Source organism: Crocuta crocuta, unplaced genomic scaffold (assembly GCF_008692635.1).
Source record: "Crocuta crocuta isolate KB4526 unplaced genomic scaffold, BGI_CrCroc_1.0 scaffold345, whole genome shotgun sequence".
NCBI classification, from domain to species: Eukaryota; Metazoa; Chordata; class Mammalia; order Carnivora; family Hyaenidae; genus Crocuta; species Crocuta crocuta.
Window position 1 is genome coordinate 3,806,188 of NW_027527574.1, and position 23,055 is coordinate 3,829,242.

Consider the following 23,055-nt stretch of genomic DNA (forward strand, 5'->3'; position numbering starts at 1 on the left):
TAAATATGAGCGTAGAGCAAAGGATTACCAATCATTGCAGGAAAGACTCATTTGAATGACAGACATCAAAGAAATAATTGGGAAAGAAAAAACTCATAGAAAAGAGCCAATACTATTAACAGGGTGTGGAGAGTAAGAATAAAGAAAAAAAACCATTTACTATAATTAGAAATATAAAAATTTTCATGTAAAACGATCAGGGCAGAGATTTTGTCTTATTCACTGGTATCTCTTTGCCCTTGTATTAGAGTTTTCCAAAGAAACAGAACCAATAGTATGGAAATATAAATCTTAGTAATTTAAAGAAACGGTTCACACATTTATGGATGGTAACAAGTTCCAAGATCTATAGGGTTGTATTTGTAAGCTGGAGAACCAAGAAAGCCAATGGTGTAGTTATACTCCAAGTCAAAATCTAAGAATCAGAGGGGCGCCTGGGTGGCTTAGTCGGTTAAGCGTCCGACTTTCGCTTAGGTCATGATCTCACGGTTCGTGGGTTCGAGCCCCGCGTCGGGCTCTGTGCTGACTGCCGGCTCAGAGCCTGAAGCCTGTTTCAGAGTCTGTGTCTCCCTCTCTCTCTCCTAGAAATAAATAAAAATATTTTAAAAAAAATCTAAGAATCAGAAAAACCAATGGTGTAGTTCCAATCTAAGGCCAACAGGCTCAAAACCCAGAAACAGGCAGTGTTTCAGGGACAAAAAAATATGGAGAGATGATCATTTTCAGTCTCTCATACTAATAACCAAATAAGCTATTGATCAAGTATAAAGGTTAAAATAAGAAAAAAAGTTTCACACAAGCAAGGTCTGAGAAAGTCTACCCCTCATGTATTCTTTCTCAAGAAACTACAAAGAAGTACCTCATCAAAAGTAATACAGACACCCGATTATCATCCTCCATACCTTTTCTGCTTAAATTTTCTGATGGCATACTTATTACCCACTAGATTTTTTCCTGCCTTTCCCTTTGTTTTATTCTCTACTATATTCCCAGTGCAAGACTAATGACAGCACTTTTCAAATTTAAAGTCACTGGGGACACAGAAGATAGACACTGCAGCATAAGAGAGAAAAGGAAAGTTCTAGGTTGCTTATAAAAGAAATCTCCAGATAACAGCTTTCTACAGACCTCAAGAGTAACCAATTCAGATTGGAACATAAAAATAGACAACTACAGGTACTACATCTCTAAGAAAAACAACTGAATCAATAGATAACAGGTGTGTTTGATCACATTGACAGAAATTTATGATTTTAATAGAAAATTTAGAAATAAATTTGTGATGGGTACACAGAAATTTAAATAAACAAAACAGTACAAAATTATTAATGCCAAAAGAAAGGAGTGAAAGAAGGAAAGAAAAGCAAGTGAGAAAAAGGAAGGGAGAAAGGGAGGGTAATCCAGAGTCATATTTCGTAGCACTGTTGTGAATACTTACACTGTCATAATAATGTAAATGATAAGTATGGTTTTGACAAAATATTATGATGTACTGGAAACAACAGAAGATGTGAAACGGAAAGAAAGAATATAAGTAACTCAAAGGTGATCTTCCATGGAAGACATTACTAGATAATGTGTAAAATAGAAAAATCAAGAAATAGCTATTATATCATTTAGAAATATGAATTTAACTGGCAGCCTCAACAACTAAGATTGAGTGAATATGGCTCCTTCCAGAAAGTATGAATCAAGAGGGAGAGGAAAAACAGAGGCCAGGAACTTTATTATTCAGTTTAAGTATTATATTATTATTAAAATTTTTAAAGCACTATAGATTTTTCTTGAAAAAACAATTTATATTAAAAATTGTATACTAACTAGACAATAGGTATTTATCTAAAATACTGTGAAATATCTTTAAATAACCAAACAAGCATTCAAGTTTTACAAATACTGGTATCAAAACTATGAAAAGCTAAATTTATCATAAACGATTAAGAATTATTTTTAAAAGTCGGTGTTCTACATCTTACCAAATGAAATTAACTTTATCTATATTGCTTTTGATAGTAAAATACTCTTTTCTGTAAGTATTGATTTAAGGATCCTAACATAATTTCAATTAAACAAAAGAATGAAATATAATTTGTTAACAATAATCTAAACTCATCAAACTATTTCATTTTCCCCATAAAAATATATAAAAATTTAAAGGCTTGAGCTCTTCAATGAAATATCAATATTAATATTTTAAGATACTGTTACAGTTATATATTTCTTTGTAAAGTAAATCAAATTGGTTGGATATAGCTCAAATTCCCTAAGTAGATAACAGAAACACTAGTAGGAGTCAAGGGAGGAGGCCACAGAGGAGAGCTCAAATAACGAAGGGAATGTATTAACACAAAATTGAGAACCACATTATACACAGGACTAAAGGTCAAAACTAGAGAAAACTTGTTCATGGTCAAGATATAGTAATCTTAAGTGCTCAAAGTAAACGATCAAGAACTTTTCAACAGTGTTTGCGCTGTATGTCAGCACTCTCTCAACAGCTTATCTAACACAAATCCGAGTAACCACATACCAGGAAAGAGTATGGCATAATAGTAAAGGACAGGTTTTTATTCCATTGTCTCTTTAAAGGGTAAAACAAATCATTACCTAAAACAGAATAAAATACTGCCCTCTGGAAAGTTTTGGTTTCAATGACTTCTATAGCCATAAACTGTTAAAATGTACATCTATTTTCTACAAATATTATGATTCAGTTTATAAATGAAATATACATATAGATAACTACAAGTTAAGAACACAGAAAAGAAAAACTCTATTAAAGTGGAATTAGCAAATGGTTCGATTTTACAACTGCTTTCTTAACAAATATTTTTGAATGTGTACTATGTGCAAAGAATTGAATGCTGAGAATGCATTTACTGGATTTACAAAATAAAGAATGCAAAAGTTTAAAAATCTAAAACATTGAGATAACCATGCAGTCAATTATGCAAGTGCTATACACATATCTTTAGATTATGTGTAAATAATTTAAAAAAACAATAATCCCCTTGGTGTTGTGTTTAAGCATACATTACAAGTCCCTTTAAATCTGTTTTTAAACTCTTTCAGGAAAAACATACTCTTTAGCCAATAATGATCCTTCGAGTAACTTCCGAACTGGAATCAATTTAGCCAAGATCTTTTACTAATCAATACAGAAAGCTTGATTTCAATAAAGGTGACAAAAGTTGCTCTAACCCTTTCCAGCTACAAGCTCTCAACAGATGACCATCATTAAGCTTATATCAGGGCTTCACATTCAAGAGCGATATAAATGTGTCCTATTAGTACATGGTCAGTCTATTTGGCAACTCCAGTTCTCCAGACATATGGCAATTGCTGCCCTTTGAGGTCTGAAGTCAAGTCTTTAGGGAATCTCAAAGCCTGCATTGAAATTACAGGGAGTGTTCATTAGAGACTGCTGGAGAGGAAACATGAAAGACTTCCATTAAAACTATATAAAACGGCTAATTATTTTTAAAAGATTTTTAAACCCTCTAGTGTACTCAGCAACAATAAAAAATATTTACCAACTGAATTATTTTTAAAAGCACTGCTTTCAGGACATGAGTGAAAATAGTTTTCTTCATGCCATCCTATCCCCCACACCTCAATACACCTATCATTTTATAAGAATCCCCAAGATTTTGTATGATGGGAGAAAAAATTATATTTGCCTCTAAACTATTTCTACAGATCACTGTAAACATTTATAAAATGAAGGAATTTTTAGAGGAAAGTTTTGTTTTCTATTATTTAGTTTTAAATAACATATATTGTGAATTTAAACTCAGCCAGACATATATGTTTCTTTTTAAATGCTTCTTTATCCAAAAAAGTCTGCCTCAATTGCATTTTATTCCATCTTAAACTAATAAACATAAAAAGTTATAAGCACAAAATAATATAAATTACTAGTGTTTTGTAAAATGGCATTTATCAGATAGTATTATGGAAAATATATGAAGATTCAAATGTTTAAAAATTTTTTAATGGCAATAAATTAACAGAGGATAACAAAGAAATCTCATGTTTATGCTTTCTTGGGATTTTTAAAGACATAAAAAGGATAAATATTTTCTAACTAATGCTGCCATTTTAACTTTTCAAATGTGTAGACACTTTACAACACAAGAGAATGATTATTTATTAAGGTTCACAACAGAACAGTACTACTACAGAATATTTATTTCAATAACAAATCTATAAAATGTTATACAAAATTATTAGCTTGCCTCAATCATTTCTTGAATTCACATATATGTTTGATTTCTGACAGCCTAATTCCAAAAAAGTAATTACAACCACAATCCATATGTAAAAAAGATAACAGAAACCAAGTACATTAAACCAGTTTAAAAGAATAAAAATCTAAAGAAAACAGATTACGAATGATTTATATGGATGCCTAGTGCTGAAGTTAATTACAAGTAACCCAATAAAATAGTGCCTTTATTATTGTACAGCAAGTAATAGCTCTAGATGTAAAAACCAGAACTCTTTCTGCTGACTTTTGCATGCCCGATCCCACAGCACACAACATTAAGAATTAAACATGTAGTAAATAAAGCATATAGAAAACAGCAGTTTTAAACTAAAAACTGAAAACTCTCCTGCTGTTTAACCATTTGTTATCTCCCACTCTAATAGTGACCACAGTAAACTAATATTATGTATTCACTGAATAAATTCTTAATGTTAATATAAAGCAAGATTTTAATTTCAGTATGGTTTTACATCAAGTGAAAAAATAAATAACTGTAAAACCACATTTATTTTAACATTCATTAGGGGCAAATAACATACTTTTTATGCTTATGCTATGAAATGATGATATCTTCAGAATAAAATTTTTCCAAATCTCATGCTATTATCAACCTACAACGTTTTGGTCTTGATTTTAAATGTATACTATCTAAGACACACATGCATGCTACAATAACATGTTAGTAGTTCTCAACAACCACAACTTGTAGCCAATCATAGTATACTTAGTGACTTTCCTGGTGAAGAAGAATAAGACTTTTCAGTCCAGAATTATTTCCTAACTCTTTCAATTATTTTTCAATGCACCTATAAGATTTTAAGTGATAGCAGCTTTAAGTATAATGTAAAAATCCTAAGATATGCTGGGATAAAAATCATCATGTAGGTCATTCTTTGACCTACAACATAACTGAAACAGTGATACAATGGAATACTTGATTGTCCAGCTTTGCTGCAAAAATAAACCAGGACTCAAGAAACAAATAATAGTACATATCTGTGGCAGCATATTCTTCCTACCAATTTCTTCTCCATTAGAAATACATGCAATATTAGCTTATTTTACTTTTGGCAGTAGAGGCGGGCCAATAACTTCACAAACTGGCATTTGTCTCCTCAGCTATGGTGAAACATTTTAAGGTGGTACTCACCATCTCTTTGATTTCTCAACATTACCTGATTCAATTTTCCAAATAACAAACCCGCAAATGCTTGTTGAGGAAATCATAACACTGTTAGGCAAAGGCTAGAGGAAGACTGCACTAAGAACACACAACAGATCATCAAAGCATTACTAGACAGACAAACTCACAAACTTAAAGACTCTCCTCACAGTTCTGGAGGCCAGATGTCCAAAATCAGTTTCACTGAACTAAAATCAAGGCGTCAGCAAAGCTGCTCTCCTTCTGGAAAGTCTAGGGGAGCAGGCGTTCCTTGCCTTTCCCAGCTGTGGTTGCTGTCAGCATTCTTTGGCTTGTGGCCACAGTACTCTCTGTTCCATCTTCACATTCTCCTCTCTGTGCCTATATCTACCTGGTTATCACTTATAAGGTTAGATACAAGGGCCTTCAGGGCCCACCCAGACAATTCAGTAGTAACCCCTCATCTCAAAATCCTCAACTGAATCACACACAAAATACTCTTTTTCCAAATATGGTAGCATTCACAGATTCCAGGGACTTGACATGGGTATTTTTGAGGAGCCATTTTTCAGCCTATCATACTAAAGAAATCAAATTAAAACAAAAGAAACAGCAAGTTGCAGAAAAGTTTACTGTAAAATTCAATAATTCAAAGTTCATAGAAATAAAAACTTTTTTTAAAAAATTAGTATATTTTGACAAAAGCTGGAAAAAAAATTTTTTTAAGCAAGTCAACATCTCCAAGTCTTGGTTCTAACAGTGACTGAGTGGTGACTGGTTTTGTTTTCAGTTCCAGAAAGTCAGTTGAACTTGCAAAATGTAAAGCCTATCAAGCTACATGAAACTGAAAGCTTAGCCAGTGAGTCACTTTATGATAAAGTAGCAACTTCATACAATTAACTAACAGAGACACAAAGATAGCACCGCCAAATATCGGAATAAGTAACGCAGCAGTGCAGAGGTGGAAAAAAAGACTAATAAGAAAACTTCTTTAAAAAATTATCTCCCATTATTTTACTTTATTATTGCTAGTGACCAACCTCCTTTTTTTCTTAACTAACGGTACTAGCAAAAAGAATCCTATTCTCACTAATTAGACTCATGCTACAAAACAAAAATAATGACTCTTTTGAATAGATATGCATATGAGATAACTCTGAAAGATTAAGCAAATGTATAAGCTTCCTTAGGTAAAGGAATAGATCATCTTTCCTACAAAAAGGAAACAATAAGAAATCAAAATTAAATTTGCCTTCAATTATATAGAAACAGGTAACAAGAATAAACTGAAGAGCCAAAACACCCAATGAGGCAAAATCACTGTTTTGGGGGTCCTGGCTGGCTCACTCAGTGGAGAATGGGGCTCTTGATCTTAGGGTTATGGATTCGAATGTCATATTGGGTGTAGAGATTACTTAAAAATAAAAACAATCTTTATTTTAAAAGAGAGAGAGAGATAATACCACTGTCGTAATCAAATGCCTAATGAAAGTGTAAGTTTCCAAATAATTTTCAAAAATACTTAATTACTATTTGGGGCAACTGGGTGGCTCAGTTGGTTAAGAATCTGACTCTTGATTTCCGCTCAGGAAATCCAGCCCCGTGTCAGGGGCTGCACTGGATGCGGAGCCTACTTAAGATACTCTGTCCCTCTTCCTCTGACATTACCCTGGCACACAAGCATGTGCATGTACTCCCACTCTCTCTCTCAAAAAATAAAAAAACACACATATATAATTACTATCAAAAAAGAATGCAGTGTGCATTTAGTATTTAGGACATTAGTAGACATTTTCATACTCACTATATGTAAATGCATACTGTGGAAAGGATAGTGTCAGGAAAACGTGGAGAATGGGTTTAGGGTTATGGAGTTTGGTTTTTTTGGTAACCACCAAGAAAATGGCATGATGTACATAGCACATATGTCAAATATCTGAATACTATTCACAAGGCAGCACAGATGTTAAGTATAAAATAAAACAGCTATTAAAGACACTGAAAATAAGGCAGAGGAGTTTGAATTTGACAAGACAGTAAACTATAACTTCTCTTAGAAAATCTAAAGAGACTCTCCTAGGAAAGTAAATTTGTCAAAATGTACTGAAGGAGGTAAAATCAACAGAAAAGAGGAATGTCATTTCACTGATAAAAGAATAAATTGGATCATAATCTGTGATTTTTACAGAGGCTTTTTTCAAATGCTATCTCCTTTTGTCCCTTAGCATCACCCCCATTTTGACAGGACTCAAGTTGAAACTCCTAATAAGCAACTCTTAATGACAATGATATATTTGGCCAAAAAAAGTTATTAATCAGTGAACTAGATTAACTGTAGTCAAGTATTTCTCCATTATGGTAACAAAGGGTGTGTGCTGAAAGTAATATAGTATAAATTTAAAGGTCTGAAGTATACAAGAGAGACTCTTTAAAAAATTATTACTAGGGTACCTGGGTGGTTCAGGCAGTTGAGCAATTGACTCTAGGTTTTGGCTCAGGTCATAATCTCAGGGTGGTGGGATTGAGCTGGAGTCTGCTTGAAGCTCTCTTTCTCACTCTCTGCCCCTCTCCCCAATTCAATCTCTCCCACTCTCAAAAGAAAAAAAAATATATTTTCTCTCTCTCTCTCCCGCCTCTGCCCCTCTCCCCTGCTCATGTTCTCTCTCTCACCAAAAAAAAAAAATAATAATAATAATAAATAAATAAATAAATAATCCCTAAAATGTCATTAATCTCACTTGTATTCAGGTATACAGTTGACACCTGTAAAATTTAGGGGTTTAGGCACTCGCCCCATACAGCTGAAAATCTTCATATAGCTTTGACTCCCTTAAAACTTAACTAGTAACTAATGATCTACTGTTGACCATAAGCCTTATTAATTAAACAGCTGATTTAAGTCATATATGGGAGCACCTGGATGGCTCAGTTGGTTGAGCATCCGACTCTTGATTTTTGCTCAGGTCATGATCTCATAGTTTGTGAGATCAAGCCCCTCATCAGACTCTTCACTGACAGAAGGGAGCAAGCTTGTAATTCTCTCTCTCTCTTTCTCTCTCTCTCTCTTTCCTCTCTCTCTCTCTCTCTCTGCCCCTCGCCCATGCACGTGCACTCTCTCACTCTCTCTGAACATTAGAAAGAGACATATTTTGTTATATCTGTTATATAGTATATTCCTACAATTAACCTAGAGAAAATAAAATGTTACTAAGAAAATCATAAGAAAGAGAAAATAACATTTACAGTACTGTATTTATATTTTAAAAAATCCACATATAAGAAGACCCATATAGCTCAAAATATACCCATATAACTATCACTATAGTTAGCACAAAAATGGGAGAATCACCTTTGGGAACATATGGAAAATATGTTACCCATTAACCCTGTCTACTTGGAAAAGGCCAAAAACTACTCATCTATTGGAACTCTCCTAGCTCTAATATTCTTTGATTCGAGATAAAAATGGATTAGACTAGGCATATAACCACAGAAAGGAAAGAAAATAACTTTAAAAAAAAAGAAGATATGGTTTATATACAGTGTACTACTACTTGGCAATGAGAAAAAATAAAATCATGCCATTTGCAGCAACGTGGATGGAAATGGAGGGTATTATGCTAACTGAAATAAGTCAGTCAGAGAAAGATATGTTTTCAATCATACATGGATCCTGAGAAACTTAACAGAAGACCATGGGGGAAGGGAAAGGGGGAAAAATAAATGTACAAACAGAGAGGGAGGGAGGCAAACCATGAGAAACTCTTGAATACAGAGAACAAACTAAGGGTTGACGGGGTGTGGGGAGAGGGAAAAGTGGGTGATGGGCATTGAGGAGGGCATTTGTTGGGATGAGCACCAGGTGTTGTATGTAAGCCAATCTGACAATAAATTATATTAAAAAAAAAAAAAAAGACCCTACAGAAAATGGTGGACTGAATGTGTGAGACAAAGATCTAAAAACCAAATTAACTTCATGTAAAGAAAACAAGAGTCACTGAAAATACTGAACAATGGGAAAAGATTTTCATATGCTGATAAAAACAGCATTTGTTAGATAGAAGCTAGAATGCCTGGAAGAAGGATCCCAAATCTTTGAGGGCAGAATGATAGAGACAGGGGCTGGAGGTAAGGACTGTGATAAACAAGCCACACATTATAAACCCAGGAGCACAACATCATGACCTTGTGGCTTCCAAGACCTTGGGGCTGACATATCAAGAGCCACAGATACAGGGCATGGGCTCTCTTCTTCCACCTCTGCCAAGGATACCCCTAGATTCATTACAATGTATTTACATTATAGTTACCCTCTCCTTCAACAGAGAAAGGCTGTTCTGGTATAAACCTTGTAGGGTCAAAAACCTCTCCCTCCCAACCTGTGGGAGTAGTCCTCCAAATGACTGGAAGCAGCTTCCATTAGAGACCACCCCACTGTACTTTCCAGCTCCTCCCAGCCCAGATAGACACAGTAATGTCCAATCCTAAAACAAGCTATTGGTTGGATCTGCCTCTGGAAACCTGCCAGCTCTACTCTAGAGTGTGCACTATTGCTTTAATAAAAGTGTTTTCTGCCTTCACTTTGCTTCAGATCTCTAATTCTTTATTGTGTTATTGCAACAATGCTAAGAACCCAGACACAATGCTTTTCACGCTGACAGATTCAGAAACTAATTTTAATTTACAACCAACTTTGATCTAGGAATTCTATATGCTTTCTCATCTTATCTAATACAATCTTTTTAAAAAAAATTTTTTTAACATTTATTTATTTTTGAGAGACAGAGACAGGTCATGAGCAAGGGAGGGTCAGAGAGAGAGGGAGACACAGAATCAGAAGCAGGCTCCAGGCTCTGAGCTGTCAACACAGAGCCCGACGTGAGGCTTGAACCCATGAACAGTGAGATCATGACCTGAGCCAAAGTCAGATGCTCAACCGACTGAGCAACCCAGGCCCCCCTCTAATACAATATTACACCCATTTCACTCAATAAGAAACTGAGTCTCAATCAACTGAGACTTGGTTACAGAGTTGATAAGTGGTAGTAGAGAAAAAACATGTATTAAAATTAAAAATCTATCATCACAGTATTTCCCTGGCCTCGGCTTCTTCTTAAGATCCTGTCTATGGCATCCTTTACCTTTCTCCTTGTTGTACATGATGGAGACAATAGCCTCCTCTAGTCTACCTCCAGCAGCTGAGGAATTTACTATTAGAAAAACAAATAGCCTTCAGGGTTCTGATTCTTACTTCATTCAGGTCTGACTCAAAGTTCAAACTTCAGATTTTCTTAAAACTTCATACAGCTTTATGAAGTTCAGTAATTTTTACCTCAAAGCCAAATGAGCAAAACAGTTTAAATACTTCAGACAGCAAGATTTAAACCTGAATCCTCAGAACTTTGAATATTCTGGTTAAACTCATTATATTTATTTAAATATATATATATTTAAGAATATAGTTCAGTCTTCACAAAGTTATCAGAGTCCGATATTAAACAAAGACAATCTTAAGCTTTGTATTTTTAACCTAGCCTTTCTGTAATACTTTAACTTCAGTAGATTAATTTGAAATAATAGAAAAGAGGACTAAGAAAAACCAATAATAGCTGAGAAAGAGACACTAACCTGGATTTATAATTTCATTAAAGCCAAAGAAAAAGGTTATGTTTAGATTATTTCCATTCATGTATTCTTCTTTTTTGCTAACTCTCTTCCTAATCCCAAATTTAAAACACCAGTTGTAAAATGGCAGGGTGCCATATTAAAACACACTTTATTTTCAGATGTCTCCATACTCATAGGCTGACTTCCTGTCACGAAGAGTTCTATTTCAATGAATACCCCAGTCAGCAGGGAACTTGTAGAATTAAGTGCCAGTTGATATTACTTTGTTTTACATTTACCACCCTTGAGAATAATGTTCAAAGATGTAGTTATATAGTCAGCATGGTATCATCCTTCTGACTAGACTGCCAAGCCACAGGGTGTGCTGCCAGTTCCACAAAATTTACCTTAAAAGGTTGTGTTTTCTAAAACCTCGTGTGCTAGTGAATCAACAGGATGCCTGTATTTCAGAATAAATCCTACATCTAAACTTAAATTATGTTTCTCTTTAGTTGTAACAAAGCACTTTAAATTAATATTGGGCCAGTCTGGAAAACATCCAGACTTACATAAAGATCAATTAATGTTCACTAACCTATCAACTTAAATATTTTATTTTCTGAAAGTAAAATGCAATTCTTGGCCTAATTTATTTTTTTATGGTTTTGCTGTTTAGAAGCAAATGCTTCCATCTTATAAAAGTAAGTTACCTGTTATAAAAGTTTAAATCAAGTAAATCAAATATTTTTGTCACATTAGCATAAATTTAGAAAGCTGATTTCAAGTATCTTAACATTATTTTTAGTGCATTTAAGATTTTTCATAATCAGTTAATATAGCCTGAATTTTGAACTACCTTTTCTAACTCCCACAGACTTCTCATGCTCAAAGATTTCAAGTTCCTTCTTATAATGTCAACTGTTTATATTGTACATAAAATTACTTGTGAGCATTTCACTATAGAACACCTATGCTCAAAGCCTTTGTCCATTATAAGGATAAAACACTCACAGCAGCTCTAAGGCAAACACAGGTGACTGTAATGGAACACTACTCTTTTTATTTTTTAATCTCAATGTCAGTCACTACCCTGTTGATTCTCACGTATTCATAATCAAAAGGTTATAAGCACTGATTACAAAAAAGCTCAGAGACAATCAATTTACTGTCACTTAATTTCTATAAGTATTTTCTAAGGATGAATATAAACACATCCAAAAATAAAAGGGAGGGGTAATATTATGAAAGGTTAAAATATTAAATTATATTGACCCTCGTTGGGCCATAATATACATAAACTGATCTTAAAGAAGCCAAGTACCCCAAAGTTCTATTTTTACTGGAAAAATAAGGTTGGTTATGAAAAAATTGGAATGATTTGTTTATAGCATATCAAAGTATAGGTTTCAACATTTATTTTAATACATTTTGCCAATTTGTTGCCATGCAAGCACCTTTGAAACAAAATGGAGAAAATCTCTCTACTCAGACATAGATTTGTTTCTTTCATGAAACAATGACTTATAGGTATTAGAACATTTTTGTGAGAGCTACCATCTGTTCATATTTTGTTAGCAGAAAATGTCATGTCTGGAACAAATGCTGAGTTTCTGAAGCTAGAAGCTTAAAGGTGACAGAAATAACTACAGAAAGAAGAAAGTCTACAATGAAGAAACTTGATTTCTTCATGAGAAATAATGAGCTGTTACTCTTTTAATCAGATCTTTAAAGACCCAAAGCTGATCAGGTGAAGGAGATTTAATATGTATTACTTTCTTACTTTAAAACATTTAAGAGTTCACAATAAGAGTTTGAAGCCTATGTATAAGGCTAATGTCTTTCAGATCAAGAAAGAATTAAACAATTCTAAATCAACGAACAGAATTATGTCTATTCTTTAAATACTTTTCAATGAATCAAAACTCAATTTAAAGGAAAATTTTACCTAAATAAGATAAATACACTGATTTATTCAACACATATCTATCAAATGTTTATTATTATGACCCTATGAAGCACTACAGAATAAAATGAACAAAAAAATCACTTCCTGACCTCAAGAAGTGTTTCATCTAATGAAAGATAGGGCAGGGAACTGAGCTCTTAAGCTGTAAGTTTAACTCTTCTTTAGCACTCATCTCATTAAACTGAAATCTAAGACAGAGTTAAATTCAGAAATTCTGTCTTATTTGTTGAGGGCATATAAGCTAAGACTGGAAGATAAGTAAGAGTTAATAGGATTTAGAATTATTTTTACAGTAAAAGCAAAGAAAACATATGAGTATTTTTACTATATAATACGTGCACAGAGAGATTTTGGTAATGTGTTCTAACCCTGTCAAAAATATCTATATATGTCACAGATTGAGTTCTTCAGATCATGGAAGAAGAGCAAATGCCACTCCCATCATTTAATTTAATGTTTGTCCTGAAATCTACCTAGATGAATGTGAACTATGGCATTCCAATCTCTACTTAATTCTCAGGGTTCAGGATCTCCAAGACAGATTCATTTTGTTTACGGTCTCAAGAAAACGCCTTATATCTAAATTATACTTTTAAAACACAAAAGTACTACAGATTTCAGTAAAAAAGCCTGGCCTTCCCCACAGGGTAATGTCTTCACTCTTGATTCTTCAACTGTATTAGCATCTTTAATAATGACTTCACATTTTTATTATATCTAGGTTGTGATCCCAAGCTACTGCAAATCCTACTTAAATGGACGACATGTGAAGAGAACTTGTCAATTTATGACTTAGCTATATAACTATAAACTGTCTACTGCTAAAAATCTTATTCATTTATTTGACAAATATTTTCAGAAAATTTATTTCATCAGAAACTATATCATATGACATTCACATAGATTATTTTCATTTTCTTTTGAACCTCCTGGACCTCACTATGTCCATATGGGGGTTCAATTCTTTAAAAAAATTTTAATGTTTTATTTATTTCTGAGAAAGAGAGACAGCATGAGCAGGGGAGGGTCAGAGAGAGAGGGGATACAGAATCTGAAGGCAGGCTCCAGGCTCTGAGCTAGCCATCAGCACAGAGCCCAACACGGGGCTCGAACCCACAAACCGCAAGATCATGACCTGAGCCGAAGTCAGATGCTTAACCGACTGAGCCACCCAGGCGTCCCGTTTGGGGGTTCAATTCTATATACGGGTCAATAGTATAAGTAATATCCATTAATATAAAATATATTCTCACCTTGGCTTCTAGACTTTATGCTATATACTTGAACTTCAACAGACAGCACAAATTACCACAATATTTGCTAAAAATGTAATGTGATTCACTTAGTCAATATAGGAAATAGCCATATAATCAACTGATGGCAAAATCATCCTAAACTCAGGGTTAGTACTATATGAATATTGTAAAAAAGAAGAACAAAATACAAACACACACACACACACACACACACACACACACACACACACAGAGTGCTCATTTAACTTAAGATGTTCTAGAAAGAATTGCCGGTTCTTACTATAATCACTTCTAAAGAGCTGTCCCTTCAGAAATAACATCTAAACTGGGAGTTATGTCCAAATTACCTACAAAGGAGAGAGAATAAATGACTTGAGATAATTTCTTCTAAATGAAACAAAATAATGACACTGTTTCATGAACAAAATAAGTAATTTTGCATATCTAGTGATTTTCTTTAGGCATTGTGATTGAAGAAGCAAAGAAAAACAAAAGTAGAATACTAAAAAAGAGGCACTTCCTGCATTATTCACTGTCTCACCTCTGATGCAACAGCCACTTTTCTCAAATTGTATTTTACAAAAATTATCCACATGAAACATAGCCACAAAGAGGATTCTGTGATAAAATATGCTAACATTATTCCCATTACAGATTCAACAATATACACTATATACATATTTTATACACACAAACACACAACACATACACTCACACACATACACACATAATTACTAAAGGCTCTAAGGGGCCCTCCAGTAAAGAGAGCTAATTAAATTCAAACAACATTTACCAAAGTGATTTCCCACAATGTATTTTTTTTTTCACAGAACACCCATTATCATGACACAGTACACAAACTGGAATTTGCTCTACTAGAAGTTTTGGATGGTGAGGGGTGCCTGGCTGGATCAGTTGGTTGAGCATCCGACTCTTGATTTTGGCTCTGGTCATGATCCCAGGGTTGTGGGATAAAGCCCCACACTGGGCTCCATGCTCAGCATGGAGTCTGCCTGAGATTCTCTCTGTCTCTCTGTCTCTGTCTCTGTCTCTCTCTCTCCCTCCCTCTCTCCTTCCCTCTGCCCCTCTCCCCTGCTTGTGTGTTCTGTTTCTAAAATAAAAAAATAAAATAAAAATAAACAATAAACTTTAAAAACACAAAAAAGTAATTTTGGATAGTTAACACTGACCAAATAAACACATGGCTACCACAAATACAATCAAGGAAAGCTATATGTACTGAACGAAGCAGAGCAAATGATTTAAGAATTTTAACATCCATTGATCCTGATGAAATTATAAAAACAGATGAAACTTTAAAAAATTTTATTTATTTTTTCACAAAGAGTGCACAAGCATGAGTGGGGGAGTAGGGAGAGGTAGAGAATCTCAGCGCAGAGCCCAACCTCATGACTTTGAGATCACGACACGAGCCATATTCAAGAGACCCTTAACCAACTGAGCCATCCAGGCACCCCAAGAACTCAAAAAATTTCTGACTGCAAGTCACAGTCACCTGAAATGATCTATTCAAGAACAGAAATAAAATTAGTATTCAATTAAATAGGGACTGATAGTCTCTAAGTCCACATCCTGCCCCTCTATTTCTGTTTCTCTCCAAGTTCTCATAAACTTCTATGTTGTATTATAATTGTCTTTCTCATTTGACTATACTTTCTTTAAAAGGAGGGGCTTTTATCTTAAAAGCATCCAATACATGTCTGCTAAATAAAAGAAAAAACACCACAGCAGGCATAGAGAGGAGGGCTCATAGCAGATAAATTCACACAAAGCTCTGCAGAAGAGTGAACAGGGAAATGGCAGTGGAGCAGGACCCTAGGCTCACCTTGTCGCACAAACTCCACAATGAAAGGGAGAGAGGAGGCCACAAAGAAGAAGGTAGGAAGTGCAGAAATGAGGTTTAAGGGAAAAATGGGTCATAGCAGCTGCAGAGGGGAGGTAGCTGTGATCATGGAGAAGGGCACAAGACAGAGAAGCAACAGGGGAACACATAAGAAGAACATTTCCCCAAAGACACTGGCTTGGAAAACAAAAGGGAATGAATTTTGTGAGTTCCTGCAAACAGCAAGGCTTACAGCCCTACAATTTTAAAGGTCAGCAGGCTTGGCTGAGAAAGAGCCTGGAGGGCACTGCCCTGATCCCTGGAAAGAAGGCAGGCAAACAACTCAGGAACAGACAGCATATAAACAATGGTCTGAAGAACCCCTGTGGACACAGTGGGGAGATTATTCCCTGTTCTCAGAGGTGTCCCTAAAAGTCAGGGTTCACAAAGACACCTCTCTAGGAACAAAGGAGATGAAAGGTGCCATTTCCCTCCCCCACCCCTCAGCATAAACAAAGAGCCACCCTTCAGGAAGCAGCAAAATACCAACACTGGCTGCTAACTTCCTTACACCAAAACCCAGTCCCCTGTGCTCCAGTGGAATTGCCTGTCTCAATCACATTTGCCTCAGATCCAGCATGGAAGGCCCCTCCAACAGAAAACAAGCAGAAACCTTGCCCAGGGAGTTTCAAAGGGAGTCAGTTCCAGTGGAGATGGTGACAGATCTCAGTTCACAAGCAGGTCACAGCACACCTATTTAAAACTCACCCTATTGAGTCCAGGAGTCAAACTCTGTCCACAGCAGACAAGGAGAGCCTCTGCAGACCACTGGCCTGAAGGATGAAGCAGACAGAACACAACAGCAGAACACACACAGCACACAGTGGAGATACTTTCTGAAGTGCCAGGCCCTGGGCACCACATGACCTCTTTTTCCTAAGGCCATTTCAGAAGCAGGAGACATAAATAGCTTTTCTAACACAGAGAAAAAGGCAGAGACTTGGACAAAATGCCAAGATGAAGGAATTTATCCCAAATGAAAGAACAAGATAAAGTCAAGTCCAGAAATCTAAGCAAAACAGATATAAATAATATGCCAGATGGAGAATTTAAAGCAATGATCATAAAAATACTCAATAGGCTTAAGAAAAGAAGTCATCAGTGAGATCCTTACCACAGAGATAAAAGAGTTAGAAGAGAATCAATCAGAGATGAAAAATGCAATAAACAAGATTAGAAACACACTTGATGCAATGAACAGAAGGCTAAAGAAGTAGAGGAACAAATTAGTGGCCCAGAAGACCAAGTAATGGAAAGTGATGGAGCTGGAAAAAAGGAAGAAGACTTATACAAAATGAGAACAGACTCAGGGAACTCAGTGACTCCATCAAACATAATAGCATTTGTATTATAAAGTCCAAGAAGAAGAAGGGAGAGAAAAGAGGGCAGAAAATTTGAAGAAATAATAGGTGAAAAATTCCCTAATCTGGGAAAGGAAACAGACATCCAGATCCTGGAGGCACAGAGAACTCCTATCAAATCAACAAAAGAAGACCAATACCATGATATACTATAATTAAATTTACAAAGCATAGTAATAAAGAAAAAAACTGAAAAGCAGCAAGACAACAGAAATAATTATCTTCCAAGGGAACTCCGAAAAGGCTAGCTACAGATTTTTCACCAGAAACTTAACAAGCCAGAAGGGAGTGGCATGGTATAAGCAAAGTGTTGAATGGGAAAAATCTGCGGCCAGAAATACTCTATCCAGCAAGCCTATCAATCAGAATAGGAGAGAGAATGATTTTCCCAAACAAAAATTAAAGGAGTTTGTGACCTAACTAGAATCCAAGAAATATTAAAGGGGACCTTTTGAGTAAAAAGGAAAAAACAAGCTAACAATATAAAGGCAATAAACACAAAAGCGGTATAAATAAATATTTCTCCAAGTATCAGTCAAGGAATTCATACACACACAAAGGCTATGAAATAACATATCACTAAAATGTGGGTTAAAATGCTATGAAACTAGAAGCCTATCACAAGAAAAAAATCTGGAAAGACCACAAATATATGGAGGTTAAACAATATGCTACTAAAAACTGAAAGGCTCAACCAGGAAATCAAAGAAGAAATTTAAAAATACAAATGAAAACACCATGGTCTAAAACCTTTGGGATTCATCAAAAGAAGTACTAAAAGGGAAATATACAGCAATACAGGCCTACCTTAAGAAGCAAGAAAATCTAAAATAAACACTCTAAACTTATGCCTAAAGGAGCTAGAAAAAAAGAACAATGTTTAAAGCCAGAAGAAGGAAGGAAATAATAAAGATTAGAGCAAAAATAAATGATAAAGAATCTAAAAAAACAACAGAACAGATCCATGAAACCAGGAGTTGATTCCTTGAAAAACTCTATAAAATTCATAAACTTCTAGCTAGACAGACCAAAAAGGAAAAGACAGAAGACCCAAATAAATAAAATTACAAATGAGAAAGGAGAAATAACAACCAACACCACAGAAATACAATTGTAAGAGAATTTTATGAAAAACTATATGCCAACAAATTGGACAACGTAGAAAAATTGCATAAATTCCTAGAAACATAAAAATTACCAAAATTGAAACAGGCAACAATAATGAGCACAAATAAACCATTGGGATTACATCAAAATAAAAAAGCTTCTACACAGTGAAGGAAATAATCAAAACTAAAAAGCAAATGACAGAATGGGAGAGGATACTTGCATGACATATCAGATAAAGGGCTAGTACCCAAAATATACAAAAACTTACAAAACTCAACATCCAAAAGAATGATTAATCCAACTATAAGTAGGCAGAAGGTACGAATAGACATGTATCCAAAGAAGACATATAGAAGGACAACAGACAAATGAAAAGGTGCTCAATATCACTCATCACCAGGGAAACGTGAATCAAAACTACGAGTTATCACCTCACACCTATCAGAATGGCTAAACTCAACAACACAGGAAACCAACAGGTGTTGGTGAGGATATGAAGAAAGAAGAACCCTCCTGCACTGCTGGTGGCAATGCAAACTGGTACAGCCACTGCGGAAAACAGGATGGAGGGTCCTCAAATAGTTAAAAATAGAACTGCCCTATGATCCAGTAAATGCACTATTAGATATTTACCCAAAGATTATAAAATTACTAATTCAAAGGGATACATGCACCCTGATGTTTATAGCAGCATTATCTACAACAGCCAAATTATGAAAGCAGCCCAATTGTCCAAAGCCTGATAAATGGACAATGTGGCAAGCATAAATACATATATATAAATTTAAATAATATTAAATAAATATATAAATTATATATTTAAATAATATATAATTGAATATTAATCAGCCATTAAAAAGAATGAAATATGGCCATTTGCAATGACACAAATGAAGCTACAGAATATTATGCTACGTGCTAAGTGAAATAAGTCAGAGAAAAACAAATACCATATGATTTTACTTATATGTGAAATTTAAGAAACAAAACAAAAGAGGTAAGGGGGACAAAAGAGATAAGCAAACCAAGAAACATACTCTTAACTATACAGAATAAACTGATGGGTTATCAGAGGGATGAGGTGGAAGATGGGTTGCTGGGGATGGAGATTAGAGTGCACTTGTGATGAGCAACAGGTGACATATGGAGAAGTTGAATCACTGTATTGTATACTTGAATCTAATACTACACTGTATGTTAACTGGAATTTAAATTTAAAAAAAACAGTAAATAAATAAAGCCAGCATGCAAGCTCAGTAGGAGAGATAGCATTTGAACAGAATGTGATAAACAATAAAAAAAAATCATTCTAAAAGTATAGTTAATGGCCTCACCATACTGCTGTATGAAGCGCTCTATACCACAGGACTTATAGAAAATAAGCGTAATTTAAGAAGACTTAATTTATATTTCCAATAAGCAAATTATACTCAAAATTCATATTCTGTGATTGGCAAAAAGACAGTCCTTTGTCTTACTACCTCAATTACTTCTTTTAAAATACCACATCACTTTCTTAATAAGGGATAGTGAATTTACATGAAAAAAGTTTAAGTGTGCCCTAAATAGAGCACACCTGTCAGTACCTAAGCACCACAATTAAAAGAAGTAAATCTTCATATACATTAAATTCTACAATGAGTAAAATCAACCACAGTAACAGAAGTCAAATCAGTGGCAACTTGTGGTAGTAAAAGGGGTAGAGATTGATTGTAAAAAGGTACAGGGAACTTTCTGGGTTGAACTGGGTGTTACAGCATTGTGTATATGTCAAAATTCATCAAACTGTACAGTCTTAAGATACATGTGTATTTACTGTGTATAAATTATGTTTCAACAAAGTTATTTTTAGAAAAGAGGTAAAAGCAATTAAGCCAAAGGATAATGAAAAAAACAAAGATCCAGGAGTGCCTGGGTGGCTCAACCAGTTAAGCGTCTAACTTCAGCTCAGGTCATGATCTCTCAGTTCACGAGTTCAAGCCCTGCACAAGGCTCTGGGCTGGCAGCTCAGAGTCTGGAGCCTGCTTCGGATTCTGTGTCTTCCTCTCTCTGTCCGCTAGCCCTCCCAACAGCTCATACTCTGTCTCTATCTCAAACATAAATAAACATTAAAAAAAAAAAAAAAAAGACCTTACTTATAAATGAACACAACTACAGAACTGGGTTAGGACAAAAGAGCTGAAAATAAAAATGAATACTTAATATATACATAATAATACACAAAAAGTATGGGAGTATGTCATATGTCATAATGACAAAGACCAAAGGCAAAAGCCCAAAATATGTTGACTTACGACCATTGCTACCAGTGAATTATTAATCATGCAATTACATAAATATTTGATTGGATAGTAATTATCCTGGATGTTGGAGATAACAAAACAAAACATAGTACTTACCTTCAAGAAACTTAGAATCTAATGGAAGAGAAATAAAAATCAAAGGCAATTTAAAGGCAGGAGTTACAGGCAGTCAGAGCTCTGGATGAAGATGAGAGTTAGAGCTATAAGTCAGAGAGGAATCAAAGCTTTCCACTTCCAGGAAGACTGCTGTGTAGCTGGGAGATGTATTATTTATTTAACCATAAATATTCACTAAGTAGACATCGTGTGCCAGGGACTGTGCAGAGTACCAAGAATATATAAAAACAAAGTAGTAAGAAGCGAGGTCTAAACAGTTAGTGAGGCCTAATAAAGGAGGATAGTTTTGTGCCAAAGTTTAGAGCTGATTTGCTTTTCTTCCCCTGCCTCTACCTTAGTTTGTTTAAATTATCTACTTCACTCAAAATACTCATCACAACTACAAAAAAGAAAAGTTCACAAAATAAAAAGTCAACAGCAATAACATTAACGTCACATATTTAGAAGAGAAAAGCTAAAAAAAAAGAAAAGTAGATTTATAAAAAACAAACTATAAGAGATTCTAAGTGATAGAAAAGAGAGAAACATTTTAACTAGAAAGATGGGCTGGGGGGGAGGGGAGACTCAANCTCAAGCAGCAAAAATCCAAACACAAACTGACATAAAAGAATCATAAAAATGGTAACACCTGGTTATTATAATTTTTAAATTAATAATTCAGAGGTATAGAAACACCTGAATCTAAAATGACCAAACCTTTTATCATAGCCTTCAGGTGAAAAAAATTTTTTTTCCCAAAATAGCAACAACCTATATATTTCGATGAAACAATGTTTAAGCAAAAATCAGACTAATAGTATTTTAAATTAAGTTTTGCTACTAATTAATTACTCAGGATGCTAGGCCAGACTACATGGTGCTTCTAGTTTTTCTATATACTCTATGCATTTCTGATAAATGGGAAAAGAATAGATGACCTGGCAGAAGGCTCAGACAATAATATGTGATTTACAGGACATGAATGCAGCTACCATAAGATTTATCTGACAGCCCTCTCCGATAGTGGACTGCTGAGTATCCGATGGAATGATTTCTAGTCTAGAAAGTCTACTACTGAGTAGCCATACACATTATTTATTTATTAGATGTTTTGGGTTGAAACCATTTTTAAATGATGCACTTCACAATGCACAGTCATAAATTTAGCTTTAAACCCAAGAAGGGAGGTAGTGTTATTGGAATGTATGTCAGACTGAATTAGGATGAGCAAAGCAACGCTTTTATAAAGTGGCCTTGAATGCAATGTCAATTCTTTCAAAAATGATATTAATGTCAAATCAGCATGATACAAATACTTTATACAATGCTGGAGTAGTATTACTTGAAATATTTAGCATTTTCTTTAAATTCATATAGATTTCTACAAGGTTTACACACATACACAACCAATACCAGGCACAAATAAGTTACATGCTTGTGAAAAAATAAATCTGAAATTGAGACTTTGTTCAATTGTCTGTGCATCAGACAGTATACAGTTTCCTTAAGAATGTATACACCTTATTTTAAAGTAAAAAAAAATTATATCAAGCTTTGAAAAGTAGCTCTTGAACTATTTTACATGAGATTCAATAAATGAACAAACTAAATAAATATTAAGTATTTTAACTTAACTCAAAAACACAATGCTGAGTATTTTATGAAAGCTTTTCAATTCTAAATAATAGTATTTTTGCCTTAACAATGTTAAAATGTAAATGGGATAAAATATGAAATGGTGTCTAATCAACCTAATAATGAATAAGTGCACACTGAAAAATATAATCCTAGTTAAAGCTTTAAGGAAATATATAGTGATCTCTTTGGTCTTAATGACAGAAAAATATAATCCTAGTTGAAACTTTAAGAAAATATATAGTGATCTATCTGGTCTTAACGACAGCAAACTAAATGTGATCATTTCCTCATTTCTTAAATGTAGGCTCTAATCCTTCTTTTGTAATAAAATGTAGCTAATTTACACACCTTGTTAAAAAGAATGCAAAAAGAAAATAACTTTTGAACGTATTCAAGAAAAATAA

At 34.4% G+C, this 23,055-nt stretch overlaps 1 protein-coding gene across 6 annotated transcripts in view; it reads right to left on the bottom strand.

The window, feature by feature from the left end:
• The window catches only part of LRBA (LPS responsive beige-like anchor protein), a 720,310-nt gene that overhangs the window by 484,042 nt on the left and 213,213 nt on the right, over positions 1-23,055 (bottom strand). The window contains exon 1 of one of the 6 annotated variants that reach the window (XM_077770796.1): positions 16,852-16,926. The exons of the other annotated variants lie outside the window; for them this stretch is intronic. The gene's annotated coding sequence lies outside the window, so the exon portion shown is untranslated. Of the gene's footprint in view, positions 1-16,851; positions 16,927-23,055 lie in introns of those variants that run through there. 6 annotated transcript variants of the gene reach the window in all.